The sequence below is a fragment of the Lactuca saligna genome, chromosome 3, assembly GCF_052625555.1.
Source record: "Lactuca saligna cultivar CGN05327 chromosome 3, ASM5262555v1, whole genome shotgun sequence".
Lineage (NCBI taxonomy): Eukaryota > Viridiplantae > Streptophyta > Magnoliopsida > Asterales > Asteraceae > Lactuca > Lactuca saligna.
Genome location: NC_136419.1, coordinates 218,222,886 through 218,237,559, shown reverse-complemented (window position 1 = coordinate 218,237,559; position 14,674 = coordinate 218,222,886).

Genomic DNA, 14,674 nt, shown 5'->3' with positions numbered 1-14,674 from the left:
GGGAAGATTCAATGAAATAGAAGTATCCACAACTCTTTTCTTATCCATGATTTGTATCTTGTCTTATGTTCTAAACTTTGAATTTCGGGACGAAATTCCCTTTAACGGGGGGATAATGTAACAACCCGAAATTTCCGTATCATTTATTGTAACTCTTTCGTAGTACAATTCGCGCAACCAATCGTCGTTTCCAATTTCGATTTCCGATCTTCCGTTTAATTAAGTCATTATTTAGTACACATTTAAAATGACTTAATGGGTGTCTTAATACATTTAGAAATCATTTTAACACCCAACTTTAGTGATCGGAATATTTCTAGAAATTACCGTATCGGGTTACGGTAACTCAATCGGGTACGACCAAAAACCTCATCTAACATCGGTATCGGGTAGAATTCCACCGTGTCCGAAACTTAAACACTATATAAACGTGTTTAAGACTCCATTTGAAGCCTTTGGTCAATTTACCATTAAACACTACCAACCTCTCTCCTAATCCAAGTTTAAGGGATCAAAACTCAAAATTAAGGCTTCAAATCTCTAAGGTACCTTCCTAGCCTTAATCTATAGCATATTTGGCTTCCAAATTCGACATTTAATCATAAAATAGGACAACACATGTGAGTTTACGGCCCAGGAGCATGCCTAGGCCGTAAACACCAATTTGATGGGTTTTAAGCCCTTAAACTCCTTCCTAAACTCATTTGGACTTTAGATATGGCCAAGGGACTTCAAGATATGGACTCTAAACAATTAAAACATAAATTTTATAAGGTTTGAAGGAGTTTACGGCCAAGGATCATTCTTGGGCCGTAAACTCATATTCAAAGGGTTTTTGAGCCAATTAACCCTTCCAAATCATAGTTGGGACTTAGATATGACCTTTGGGCTTGCTAATCTAGACTTGGAACACTTTAAACTTGATTTTTGAGTAATAAAAGTGAGTTTACGGCCAAGACATACTCTTGGGCCATAAACTCCTCTTAAATGATGATTTAGTGCCCTTAAACATGTCAAAATGCTTTCAAACTCAACCAATGGCTTTGTGGTAAATCCTAGATTCATCTAAAAATGGTTTGGAGACCTTAAACACAACATATACCCTACATAAGTGAGTTTACGGCCAAAGAACTCCTCTTAGGCCGTAAACTCCTATAAGTTTGTAAAATGGTAATCTAAATTCATAACAATGCTTAGAAAATTAGCTTGAATCACATGTGATTGCCCTAAATAGTTCAAATTAACCATTCTTAGCCAAGGGTGAGTTTATGGCCGTAAAATCTATGAGTGTGGCCGTAAACTCATGTTTTAAATGGTATAAATTCATTCAAAGTGTTCCAAGGCATTTTTGATAATCCATTCTAGCAATCCCTATATCCATTTGAGCCCTTAAACCATCAAAACCACACCCACATGTGTTTACGGCCGTAAACTCATGTATGTGTGTGTTCCATAGTTGTAAACTCTTTAAAATGTTTAATCTTGGGGAGTAAACTCAAGTCCCAAGTCCCTAGTGCCATTATGCGTCCGAAGATGTCACCCGGGTCACTTCAAACGCTCGTTTTGAGGTGTTTAACCTCATTGGAGTGTAATGTTCCATATGATTAGTGAATGTATCCCTAATTGTATATATATGGACATTATTTTATTTTACATAGGAACATCGCAAGTAATCAAACCCCGAACCAACATCTAGCATTCAAAACCGACAAGTTTGCGAGTCCGGTGAGTTCATACCCCTACCCTTTTTCACTATTTTTCACTGTTTTCAGTGGGGGAACACAAGCAAAGTACAAGGGAATTCTTGTACTCAAAACATGTTTTCAAATGTGTGTTTCATATTCTTATGCTTTTATAACTGATTACTACAACTGATAACAGATTGAACATACAGATCACGTAACATATATTTGTGAAATAGGTCTTTAAACTAGTATGTTTTACATATATTTCACAAATGGTTTTCCACATTTTATCAGTTAAAAGCATGACTTTAAAACATTTGAACATAATACCTGTACACTGTTTTGTCCTCGGTAACACTCCACATACATACACGAGTGGAGGACTATCATATTATTACTAGTAAATTTGTTATTCTTGTATGATTGGAGACACGTCCTCAGAGAACACTCCACCCAGATTACGCGAGTGGAGGACTACACCCATAACCAGAATCTCTGGTATTTAGAGAGCGTGACTTGAGTGTATAGATCTATATGGGGCTGACTACCCCACACCTGGCTGCTAGCTACAGCCGAGCCGAAATGGTTCAAGGGTGACGAAAGTCATAAGTATGTGGACGACTTATTGCCACATGTGGACTACTTATTGCCACAGGTTTCAGTCTATTGTATGGTTATGGAACTCGTAATTAGGATAACAGAGATTTACTTACATTAATAATGAATTACTTTATACATCGTTTACATCTTTTACATCTTTTACTTACTGTTACTAACATTCAGGAAGGTACGGGACTTTCCTGGGGAAAACATGGAACCTAATCACGATTACATCTTTTACATCTTTAACATCGTTTACATTAGAAACCTATACGCAGGAAAGCATGGGGCTTTCCTGGGTAACACATACATAACTAGAAAGAGTAACAAACTGGATAACATTACATCTCTTACAATTTGTAACATACAATAAGGAAAGTATGGGACTTTCCTGGTAACACATGATAAGTAAACAGAACAGTTTAACCAGTCAGGTAACCAACTATACATTTTCACATGAATAAACATGTTTTAAGTGTACAAACTTACTATACTTTACAATTGGGAAACAATAACCAACTAATAAGAAAATATGGGATTTTTCTTGGTGCATATAACATTTCAGAAACAGAAAGGAAACTCGAAACATTTTCACAAAACAAAAACCGCTTATGAACTCACCAGCTTTATGCTGATTTTCAAACCGCTTGTGTTCTCAGGTCCGCGTTAGAACAGGTACCCGAAGATTCTTTTTTGATCAGAAGACGGAGTACATGAAGACCCGTTTCATTTTTTCTATATATACTATGTATTACAACTGTACAAACTTTACTTTTGAAACAACTGTAAAAATTTTATTATGTAATGTAATGGTTGTTTTACTTTACTTACTATGTGCATTGGATTTGATACTCAACGAGGCAGTCAACCCCAGAAATGTTTTCCGCCTTCGGTTTTCGGGGTGTGACAGATTGGTATCAGAGCCCTTGTTTATAGTGAATGAAGTATACCAAACCTTACATGGTATAAAACTATAAACACTAAAGGGCCTAAGTGCTTTGAATTAAAAGTATCTTCAAACTACAAGTATTTTCAAAAGTATACAAGTATACCGAACCGTCGTCATCCGTAACCACAAGTAGAACCGAACATAAGTAATTGGGTGTTGTGTACTATGGTTAAACCTGGGCAGTTATGTAGTCGTGTCTAGGGTCAATATGGCCTGGCCAACTATATTCATTCGAGACACGACCAACATGTGCTTGGGAGTGACTGTGGTATGTGGCATGCCTAAAACTTACCCTAATATCCCAAACATCGAATCATTGTCGCAAACAATTCATGAAATACTATGGGAGTATTTCTCGATCTCGATCCTCTTTAGTAATCCTTATTCGAATGGTTTACTGTGATTACTCTTAGCGATAAATTATCTGTTCGATAACTTTTTCCTGCTTTATCGCTTACTCGAATCACATAACTGTCATTTACCAGATCATCATCAAGATTATTCTCAGACTCCATAGATACTGGTTTTATTGACTCATATAATAGTTCAGAAAACCCTGTAGACACAACAACATCTCTCATGCAACTTGATGCAGTAATATTATGTCGTTTCCAATCTATCTCAATCAGTTTTGCACTGTTTGTAGATTGTAAAGAAACACAATGAATATGCTTCTGCTGCATTTAATATAAAAATAGAACAATTGAATTTATAGGTGAATTGTTTTGAGGGATTTGTTGTTTTTTAGGTGTTGTTGTTGTGTTCATGCATTTAGAAGTTGAAGTGGAACAGGGGGAAGAAAAGGAACGAGTGGGAAACTTTGATTGGATTATGGTTGACTCAAAGACAGATTCAAGAGTATCAGGGTAACTGTTCTTGATTGGTGTTTCCTTCACAATAGGTGGCTCATGGTCAAGGGCATTATCGTCATTTCTCGAGGTTTCATGAACAATGGTTAAGTGAAAATCGTCATCATGAGATATGTTAAATGACGGTGGCGATGGAAACCTGCACCCATCATAAGACAAACATCTGTTACCAACTTCTATTCTTTTTTATAGAGTAATTACAATAATGGTCCCTATGTTATTCCCAACATTTCAGGTTCAGTCCAACTTTTATGATAAAATGACTTTTCTACCCTCACATGTTTCTTTTTAAAGTACATTGCATTTTTTGTCCCCAATTATAGCTGATGTTTTTAATTTTTGGTCCCAAAAGGTTGTCATGCTAATTTGGTCCTTATTTAAGATTTGTGTAACGTTTTTTGTCCCTATTCCTCGTAAAATGGCTATTTTGGGATTGAAATTGCAAAAATCACACCCATAGACCAAAATGGTCACTTAATTTGGAACCGTGACCAAAAACATTACACGAATGTCAAATAAGGACCAAAAATGCAAAAGAAAACCTTTTAGTACCAGAATTGAAAAAAGAAACCATACTCAAGGAACAAAAATGTAATTTGACTCTTCTTTTTAACTTTTATATAATTTGTTTATTTTAAACTACAGTTAGATGTCTTTTACATGGATCAGTGACAGATCAGAAACAAAAACCAATGTTAGGGACCAATTTGAAACAGAAAAAAAAACATTGGAGTGAATATGCAACAGTGGATATAACACAAGGACCATTCTTGTAACTAACTCTTTTTATTTCAATGATTAAAAGAACAAGACATCTAGATAAAATAATGAGTTTAAAATACCTGTTTTGTGTCTCCAAATCACCTTTGGAGTCGATGTAAATTATACCAGTATTGCTATCACTCTTTTTCACTCCCCTAATTGTTTCCTGAGGTCTAGATTCTGTTTTGGGAGAAGGGCAGTGAAACTTTTTACTTGTAACTGGAAACTTTTTTATTTTATTTGTTAGTATTTCAGGTGGTGAAATAACAGCACCTGACATAGATCTTCTTCCTTTTGGTTTGGGGTTACGTATAATTTTATGGTTCATCATTTATGTGAACAGGTTTCTTGGCTCCTCCACATCAATGACTTCAACATCAACCACCTCTTTTGCATCATTCTCAACCCGTTCTTCCATTGTTTTCACAAAATTAGCAAAAACTTTTGTTAGTGATGGAAATCCTATCTAGCAAGAAGTAAAATTATTAAAATAAACAAATAAATAAAAGTATGTTGCTATTTCTTGCATTCGAACCAAAATGTGAAAAGGTACATTGTCAGAGAAAGAACCTTGATGCTCTTGAAAAAAGGACTTTAATCCTTCCAATGACTCGTCAAAATTGTCATATTGTCTAATGGATTTCCTTATCCACTTTGAAATATATGTTAAATTTCTTTCTTGACGAAATCGCTCATTTGCTTGCAAAATATTTAGGAATTAATTTGGTATTTGTAAGTTAATAAAATCAATATGTTGTGAAAAAAGAACATAAACATAGAAATATATCAGGGATAGGGAGAGAGAAAGAGAGAGGCCTACCTAGGAAGATGGCCTGGAGGTGTTGTGTCATGTTCATTTATATAGACCCGCATTCCACCCTGTGTGATTAAGATAAAATGCAAAACAGATGATGAAAACCAGAACTAAATAATCATTTCAAATGCATAAGATGATGGATCTGAATTATGTTATTGACTTTATCACAACATAATTTTTATTATCAAGAACTTCAATAGTCTTCATAATCAATATATAGTGTCAACTTTCAACACTGCAAATTTGGATTAAGCATTTACATTCATGATTCATATTTTTAGATTGCTCGAACTAAATCACCACATGGATGAGTTTGAGAACAAAACTCACTCTTGGAAGCTCAATAATCCATGAGTTTCATCTCTAAATAGATTTTTACATTGTTATGAATTTGGAAGATTTTTATGACTTACTCAGCCACTTCTATTTCTTTTTATGATTCACTAACCCTTCTTGGTATTTACATTGTAAAATTACTATGAAAAAGATTTGATTGTACAAAATACATAACATACCACTTTTGCAAAAGCTTCCCATGTTTTGATTTTTTTATTTTGAAACAAACAAAATACCATTAGGGTTAGTAGATACAAAATTACACAAGAGATCAATCACAATTTGAAACGAATTTGAATCAAATTAAGCCAAGTAGCAACACATAAATCAAAGTATTCTGTCTATTAATTCATATCATGAGATAAATCACATAAATTAAAGTAAAATCTAGGGTTTAGTTAGGTTACCCTCATTGAACAATAAGTGCTTCTTAATACTAGTATTCCATAGGGCGAACAACGTTGACATCTGCGTAGAAGCGAGATTTAGACATGTTGTTCACAGGTCTGGAGCAGTTGATGGTATCGTAGAGGCAGTGATCGACGATCTGTTGAACGGATGAAGCAGAGAAGTCGTCGACAAATGCTCCTAGGTTGGGGAAAAGGGAAGTGTAGGGCTGGTCGAAGTAGGCAGAAACGACGACCACCGGAGAGGAAGGGAGGATAAAGAATATTGATAAGAAAAGGAAGAGGAAGAAAAGAAAATTTGTACGTACCGTAGGTTTCTTGAGAGCAAAAGTTGTCTGAGGGTTGCGTTTTTCCCTGATTGGATCCCAATTACCATAAAGGGTTTGGATTATGCTATTTATTTGAATCCCCTGGTTTAAGAATTTTGTATTTTACACACCATAAACTCTCTCTCTAGCTCCACCATCGTTGGTGAAAAGGTGAAAGAACCCACGAAACCATCCTCTATTGTAGCATATTTGGTCTGTACTTATTTAATTGTGTGTCGATGAGGGTAGCAACTTAATGAACGAACCTGCAAGAAACGAGACCGTAGTACTGATAAGAAGAAGTGCGACCTCACCGATGATAAGAAGCGAAACCCTAAGGTTTTTCGAATGTTTCTTGATTTTCCATAACAAGATAAGAACAAGTGTGGTGTGGACTTACAAGTAAGGCTGTAGAGGGGTGAGTCGATTGTGAAGATGAAGAAAAGAAGAGGGGAGAGTCGATTGTGAAGATGAAGAAAAGAAGGTAGAAAAGAAAGGCGGGTTTTCAAAATTTTAGGGTTTCGTTTTCCCCGCTATCTTCTCAAGGCGCGTTTCACTAAAATTATAAAGCGACACCTACAGAAGACGCACGTTTATGATAAAGCGCCCTCCGTGTTTTTAATTTTTTTTCTTGAGATACTAATTGAAGGGCACACAAAAATGCGTGTCCACTATCCTTCAAATTTTGGAAGTCTAACGTCATTTTTAAGGACGCCCAAAAATGCGTAACGTGAATCAGCGAGTGTCATTGTTTGCGCGTCATTAAAGGTTGTTTTTCTAGTAGTGTAAGGCAACCATGAGGGGGATGGAATACAACGAATGAATACCCAAGTTCATTAACACCTACAGGTTATGAGCCTGCTAGCGTTCCACTAGACTGTCTAGAAAAGTCTGTGGTCATCATCTAAATTCCGCTAGATGACTGGATCAAAACAACAACAAGGCCTCTCATCTGTTTATTACACACCAACTATCTACCCATGTTCTACCCAACATATTAGTAGATAAAAACATACATTTTTATACATATTTTCAAAACCTGTATAGCATGCTTGATTAATACATTTTCCATATAACAGATGAGGCACACACACATAACACGTATTTCATATAGAAATAATCAGATATGTAAGATAGAAGAAAGTGAATATACATTCACACACATAACAACAAAATATACACATAACACGTATCTCGTATAAAATACTTCATAATTATACGTTAGGAGAAAGTAACAACGCACTCACACGTATAAACAACAATATACTTAATACACTCAAACCATACTTGTATTTTTATTGCGTTTATGAAAGGTAGTATACACTCACTTGATCAGAAGATGATCAGACAACACTACGGCTTGCAGAAGTCGTAATCCTCAGCAGATCTGGAAGATCTCTACGAAAATCGAACTTCTCGCGGGCAGAGCTTCGGCTCGGAAACCGCACTTCTCGGGATCTTCGGGTTCTCGGGACTCGCTTCGGGACTCGGGAATATTACCGGGGCTTCGGGGGTAAAAACACAGAGCTTCGGCACAAAAACTAGAGGAAATTAGCAAATAAACCCGGACCCCTCGCATATTATTTGTAGGAGGCTGGAACCTCCTCGTACGCGGGGCGTACAGGGCTCCGAAATCGTCACTGCATGCGTCATCCGAAGTGTCGACACTTCTTGCCGTACGCGGGGTGTACTCGAGTACGCTGGGCGTACTCCGGATGAGTCCGGTGACTCGTCTTCGGATAAGGCCGATATTTAATAATTAAACTTAATTATTAATTATTTAGTAAACTTCGAAAATTCATATCTCCTTGATACGAACTCCGTTTTCGACGTTCTTTATATCCACGCGAAGGTGAGAGTACGCTCTACAACTTTCGTTTAGACTCCATCGGCTAATTTTGACTTTATTTTTATTATTTATTTTTAATAGGCCGGGACAGAAAATTTCGTTATAAATTCATAACTTCTTCGTTTGACGTCCGTTCTCGCCTAACTTTTTATCGCTTTGATACTAACAATGAGATCTTTGATTCTCGTTTAGATTACTAAGGCTAAATATCGCTCTAACGTAAATTTCACTTTTTACGTTAATCAGCGTTGCCGGTTCTGTCGCGAAACTTCGACAGGTCATAACTTCCTCGTTATAACTCGGATTTCGGCATTCTTTATATCTTCGGAAACCTTGTTTCAACTACTACAACATTATCTAAAGATATCGAGTTTATTTTACACTTAAATTTTGACGCTTATTTTTATTCTTAATTAATCAAGCCACATAATTAAGCAATTAAGCACAAAACACATAATACTCAAATAATACACTTCTATTATTTCAAAACGGGTTACAAAGGTTAACCTAGACTATCACATTGCTAAAAATGGCAAGCCCAGAAACACAGGCGTTACAATTTTCTCCACCTTAGAATGATTCCGTCCCCAGAATCACACATCAACAAACAAATGCGGATAGCAACCCATCATATCACTCTCTGTCTCCCAGGTGAGATTCGGCCCATTCGTGTGTTTCCATCGGACAAGCACTAACTCGACCATCTTGCCTCGCAACTTCTTAGTCTTTCGGTCAACAATTGCCTCTGGTTCTTCAATTAACCTTTTGTTCTCATCGATTCTCAACTCCGAAAGTGGAATCATGTCGGGAACTTCCCCCGTGAACTTCCGTAAATAACACACATGAAAAGTGTTATGAATTCCATTCAGTTCTTCTGCTAGTTCGAGCTTGTAAGCTTGGTTCCCAATCCTCTGAAGAACTTTAAACGGTCCAATAAACCTTGGACTCAACTTTCCCCTTTTACCAAATCTTATAAGTCCTTTCCATGGCGAGACTTTAAGCAAAACCGAATCCCCAACATCAAAAGTCATCAGTCTTTGCTTTTTGTCAGCATAGCTCTTTTGACGATCCTGAGCCGCTAACATTCTTTCCCTAATTATTTTCAACTTTTCAGTAGTTTGATGAACCAACTCCGGTCCCATAAACTGCTTTTCCCCAGCCTCAAGCCAACAAGACGGCGTACGACACTTTTTTCCATACAAAGCTTGGTAAGGTGCCATCTTAATGCTCGAGTGAAAACTATTGTTATAGGAAAATTCTACCAAGGGTAATTGTTCATCCCAATTACCTAGGAATTCCAAGGTACATGCTCTCAGCATATCTTCAAGTGTTTGTATCGTTCTTTCACTCTGACCATCAGTCTGCGGATGGTAAGCTGTACTTAAACATAACTTGGTACCCATTTCCTCTTGTAGACATTTCCAAAACCTTGAGGTGAAACGACTATCACGATCCGACACAATTGTTAGCGGAACACCGTGAAGTCTCACAATTTCCTTCACATAATAATTCGCAAGCTTTTCCATAGACCATTTCTCCTAGGCTGCTATGAAATGCGCACTCTTAGTGAATCGATCAACGACCACCCAAATCATGTCGTGACCATTCTTTGTTCTGGGTAGTTTAGTGACAAAATCCATAGCAATGTCTTCCCACTTACCCATAGGCATAGGTAAAGGCTCTAAACTCCCATACGGTTTCTGATGTTGTGTCTTGACTCTCACACAAGTCACACACTCGGCCACATACTTTGCAACATCAAGCTTCATCGTCGACCACCAGTAGTAGGGTTTTAGGTCCCTATACATTTTAGTGCTACCGGGATGAATCGAGTACATGGTCTTGTGAGCTTCTTCCATCAGAAGATCTATGATTCCCCCTGACTTAGGTACCCAAATACGATCTTGGAATATCTTCAGTCCATGACCGTTTGTACCAAACACCAACGTTTTTCCCAAACATTCCTCCTTCCGGTCATTCTTCTCAGAAGCTTCGCTTTGAGCTTTCTTTATACTTCCTAAAATAGTCGAGACAACTTCAATTCTCAACACTCTTGGCCTTTTCCTTTCAAAATTGACTTTCCGACTGAGAGCATCAGCAACAACATTAGCTTTACCGGGATGGTAAAGTATCTCACAGTCATAGTCCTTGAGTAATTCCAACCAGCGAAAACTACCGCTGCCAACTCCAAATCATGAGTCGGGTAGTTCTTTTCATGCTCTTTCAGTTGTCGAGACGCATACGCTATCACCTTTTCTCTTTGGGTCAAAACATAACCCAATCCAACCCCAGACGCATCGCTATAAACAGCGAAGTCTTCAACTCCATCGGGTAGAGAAAGTATCGGTGCCTCGCATAGCCTCTTCTTTAGCTTCTCGAATCCTTCTTTATGCTTATCACTCCAAGCATAAGTAGCTCCTTTGTGGGTCAAAGCTGTTAATGGACTAGCAATCGAAGAAAAGCCTTGGATAAACCTTCGGTAATATTCGGCTAATTCTAAAAAGCTTTGGATCTCTGTGGGACTTTTCGGTTGTTCCCACTTCAATACCGCTTCAATCTTTGCTGGATCAACCATTATCCCTTCTTGGTTGACCACGTGACCCAAGAATTGGACTTCACGAATCCAAAAATCACATTTGGAGAATTTTGCATACAACTTCTCGTGCTTCAAAACTTCTAACACTTCTTGCAAGTGTCTGCCATGCTCTTCCTGGCTTTTTGAGTAAATCAGAATGTCGTCTATGAACACTATCACGGATTTATCAAGGAATGGATTACAAACCCTATTCATTAAATCCATGAATGATGCCGGAGCATTGGTTAGTCCAAACGACATAAACAAGAACTCGTAGTGTCCATATCTAGTTCTGAATGCAGTCTTCTCGATATCTTGCTCTCTTACTTTTAGCTGATGATATCCTGACCTTAGATCGATCTTCGAGAAATAGCTCGAACCTTGCAATTGATCAAACAGGTCATCAATCCTTGGCAACGGATATCTATTCTTTATTGTTGCCTTGTTTGGCTCTCTGTAATCAATGCACATTCTCATACTTCCATCTTTCTTCTTCACGAATAACACCGGAGCTCCCCAGGGTGATGAACTAGGTCTAATGAAACCTTTGTCCAATAACTCATGAAGTTGCATCATTAGCTCCTTCATCTCTGTCATTGCTAATCGATAAGGTGCTTTTGTTATTCGCGTGGTCCCTAGTAACAAGTCTATTCTGAACTCCACTTGTCTATCAGGTGGTAATCTAGGAAGATCTTCGGGAAATACTTCCGGATAATCACACACCACTGGAATACTCTGCATCACCTTCTTTTCCTTCTTAGCACCAATCACGAATGCTAAATATGATGTACATCCCTTGGTCAAACACTTTCTGGCTTTCATTAGGGAAATGATTCCAGAATTCACTCGGCGTTTGTCCCTATACACCATAAACGAATCTTTTCCAGGCGGGTTTACTTTAACTATCTTCTTCTTGCATAAAATTTCGGCATCATTGGCACTAAGCCAATCCATTCCCAACACGATGTCGAAACCATTAAGTTCGATAGGCAATAATTCCTCGCGGAACTTATTCCCATTCAAGTCGATTAAGATGTTTTTCATACGATGGCTAACAGGTACAAACTTGCCACTAGCAACTTCGACTAATAAAGCATTATCTAGTCTATCAACAGGCAAAGCTAGTTTTCTACCAAATTCATGCGATATAAAGGAGTAGTTGGCTTCAGAATCAAATAAAATTTGGGCAGGCAAATTGTTAACGAGAAAGGTACCTGAAGCGACATCAGCTTCATCCTTAGCAGCTTCCAGTGTCATCTGGAATGCTCTCGCCTTTGGCTTTGGTGGAATGTTGGGCTTAGCTGCCTCTTTCTTCTTCGGACAATATTTCAAAATGTGCCCCTCTTCATTACAACCAAAACACATCCTTTTGTTGTTCGGACATTCATTGGAAAAATGTCCAACCTTCCCACACTTGTAGCAGGTCACATCCTCGCTACATTTCCCAAAGTGATTTTTCTTACACTTATCACACCACTTCGCCTCTCCTCCTTTTCCCCCCACCAAACCTTTTCAAATCAGATTTCGAAAATTTGCTTTTCTTACCGGAACCAGATGTTCCCTCAAACTTCCTCTTCTCACCAACCTCAACCTTGTTGGTCGTCCTCCCTTTTATCATGTTCTCAACAGACTTGGCAGCCCAGATAGCTGCCTCTAAAGTATGTGCCTGACGTACTGGCACCTCGTACTCCCATGGGAGTCCCTTCGCATACCGGTCCACCTTAGTCATCTCGTCTGGAACGATACGCAAGGCAAACTCCATCTTATTGGTGAAGTTATTGGTGTATTCATCGACTGGCATGCTGCCTTTCGTTAGTGTCAGAAACATGTTCTCTAGCTCCAATAGATTTTGAGCCTAGCAGAACTTGTGTTGGAACTGCACCAAGAATTCTGCCCATGACAATTGCAGTGGCTCATTTGGGCTCAAAGTCTTCCCTAGAGTGTTCCACCAACGAACGGCTCCACCTCGGAATTGACGCACTGCATAGATAGTCTGCAACTTGCCTCTGCAGCCACAAGTCATGAAGGCCAATTCCATTTCTGAGATCCAATCCATAACTCCAATCGGATCCTCCTTTCCATTGAAGGTCGATGGTTTGCAGGTTATAAAGTCCTTGTACTTGCATCCCATTCCCTCATTCCTTCCATCATGGTTGTCTTTCCTAACCATCGGTGGGTTGGCTTGACCAACAGACCAACTGAAGTTTCCACCTTCCGAGTGCCCTTCATTTAATTCAGGATCTTCCACACGAATTGAAAATTCTTCACGATTCTGTTGAAGCAACCGTCTAGTTTCATCCATCTGACGATCCAACATTGTTTGAATCATCATTTACACACCAGCCATTGTAATTTGCTCAGGTGCTGCTGCTACGACAGGTCTTTGCTCAATCACTGGTGGTTGATTCCTGTTTTCATCAGCATTTCCAACTCCACTTCTTATTCTCACAATTTTTTATCTACACACCGAATAAGGTGAAATTAGATCCTTATTCACGATAGATATTCAAATCATCCTTATCACTCCGAAACGTTTAAATGCTAGTTCTAATATCGTAGACGTACGCTTAGAATCCTACACACATAAAGTTTCTAGATCCGAACAAATAATATCATATATGGCAACATATAACATTTAGCACATAAAACATTTTAGGCAACTTTCCTAAAATAAACTAGTGCTCGTGTCAAAAATGTAACAAACACACATCTCAAAATTTCACTTAGCATTCTAAGTTTAAGTATAGAAATCCTAAAATTCATAGTTCGCTTAAACTAATGCTCTGATACCAACTGTGACATCCCCAAAATCTCGGCCAGAAAAGACCGATTTTCATTTATGCTTTTAAAATAATTTCATAGTAAATCCATTTGATTTGAAAGAATTGCGGAATTTGTTCCCAAAAACACAACATGATAAAACAATGTTTACGAAAGCATTTCATAAAAGAAATGTATTTTTCATTATATAATCAAAACTCGGGATGTCATGTTCCGATATAGACCAATAAGCATAAACGATAACATTACAAGTCATTCAACAAATATATACATATACAGACTTGTAAACAAAACAACTTGATGGTTCATCCATCTTACGCCCTTGCGCCACTTCCTGTAGTACAAATAAAACTGAGTGGGTCAGGCTTGGGAGCCTGGTGAGCATATAGGGTTTTCAACCCACAATAAATAATTAAATTAATTATTATCAACCAACAATAACCCAGTTACCCATTCCCGTTATTCTCACTTTACGTCCCTTAAATAGCTAACACAAGGGACCTAATCTAATAATATTTTCATCGGGGTGACAACACATGCTGCGGGGGTTCCTCAGCAATATAAGTAAAATAAGGCAACCATGAGGTGGATGGAATACAACGAATGAACACCCAAGTTCATTAACACCTACAGGTTATGAGCCTGCTAGCGTTCCACTAGACTGTCTAGAAAAGTCCGTGGTCGTCATCTAAATTCCGCTAGATGACTGGATCAAAACAACAACGAGGCCTCTCAT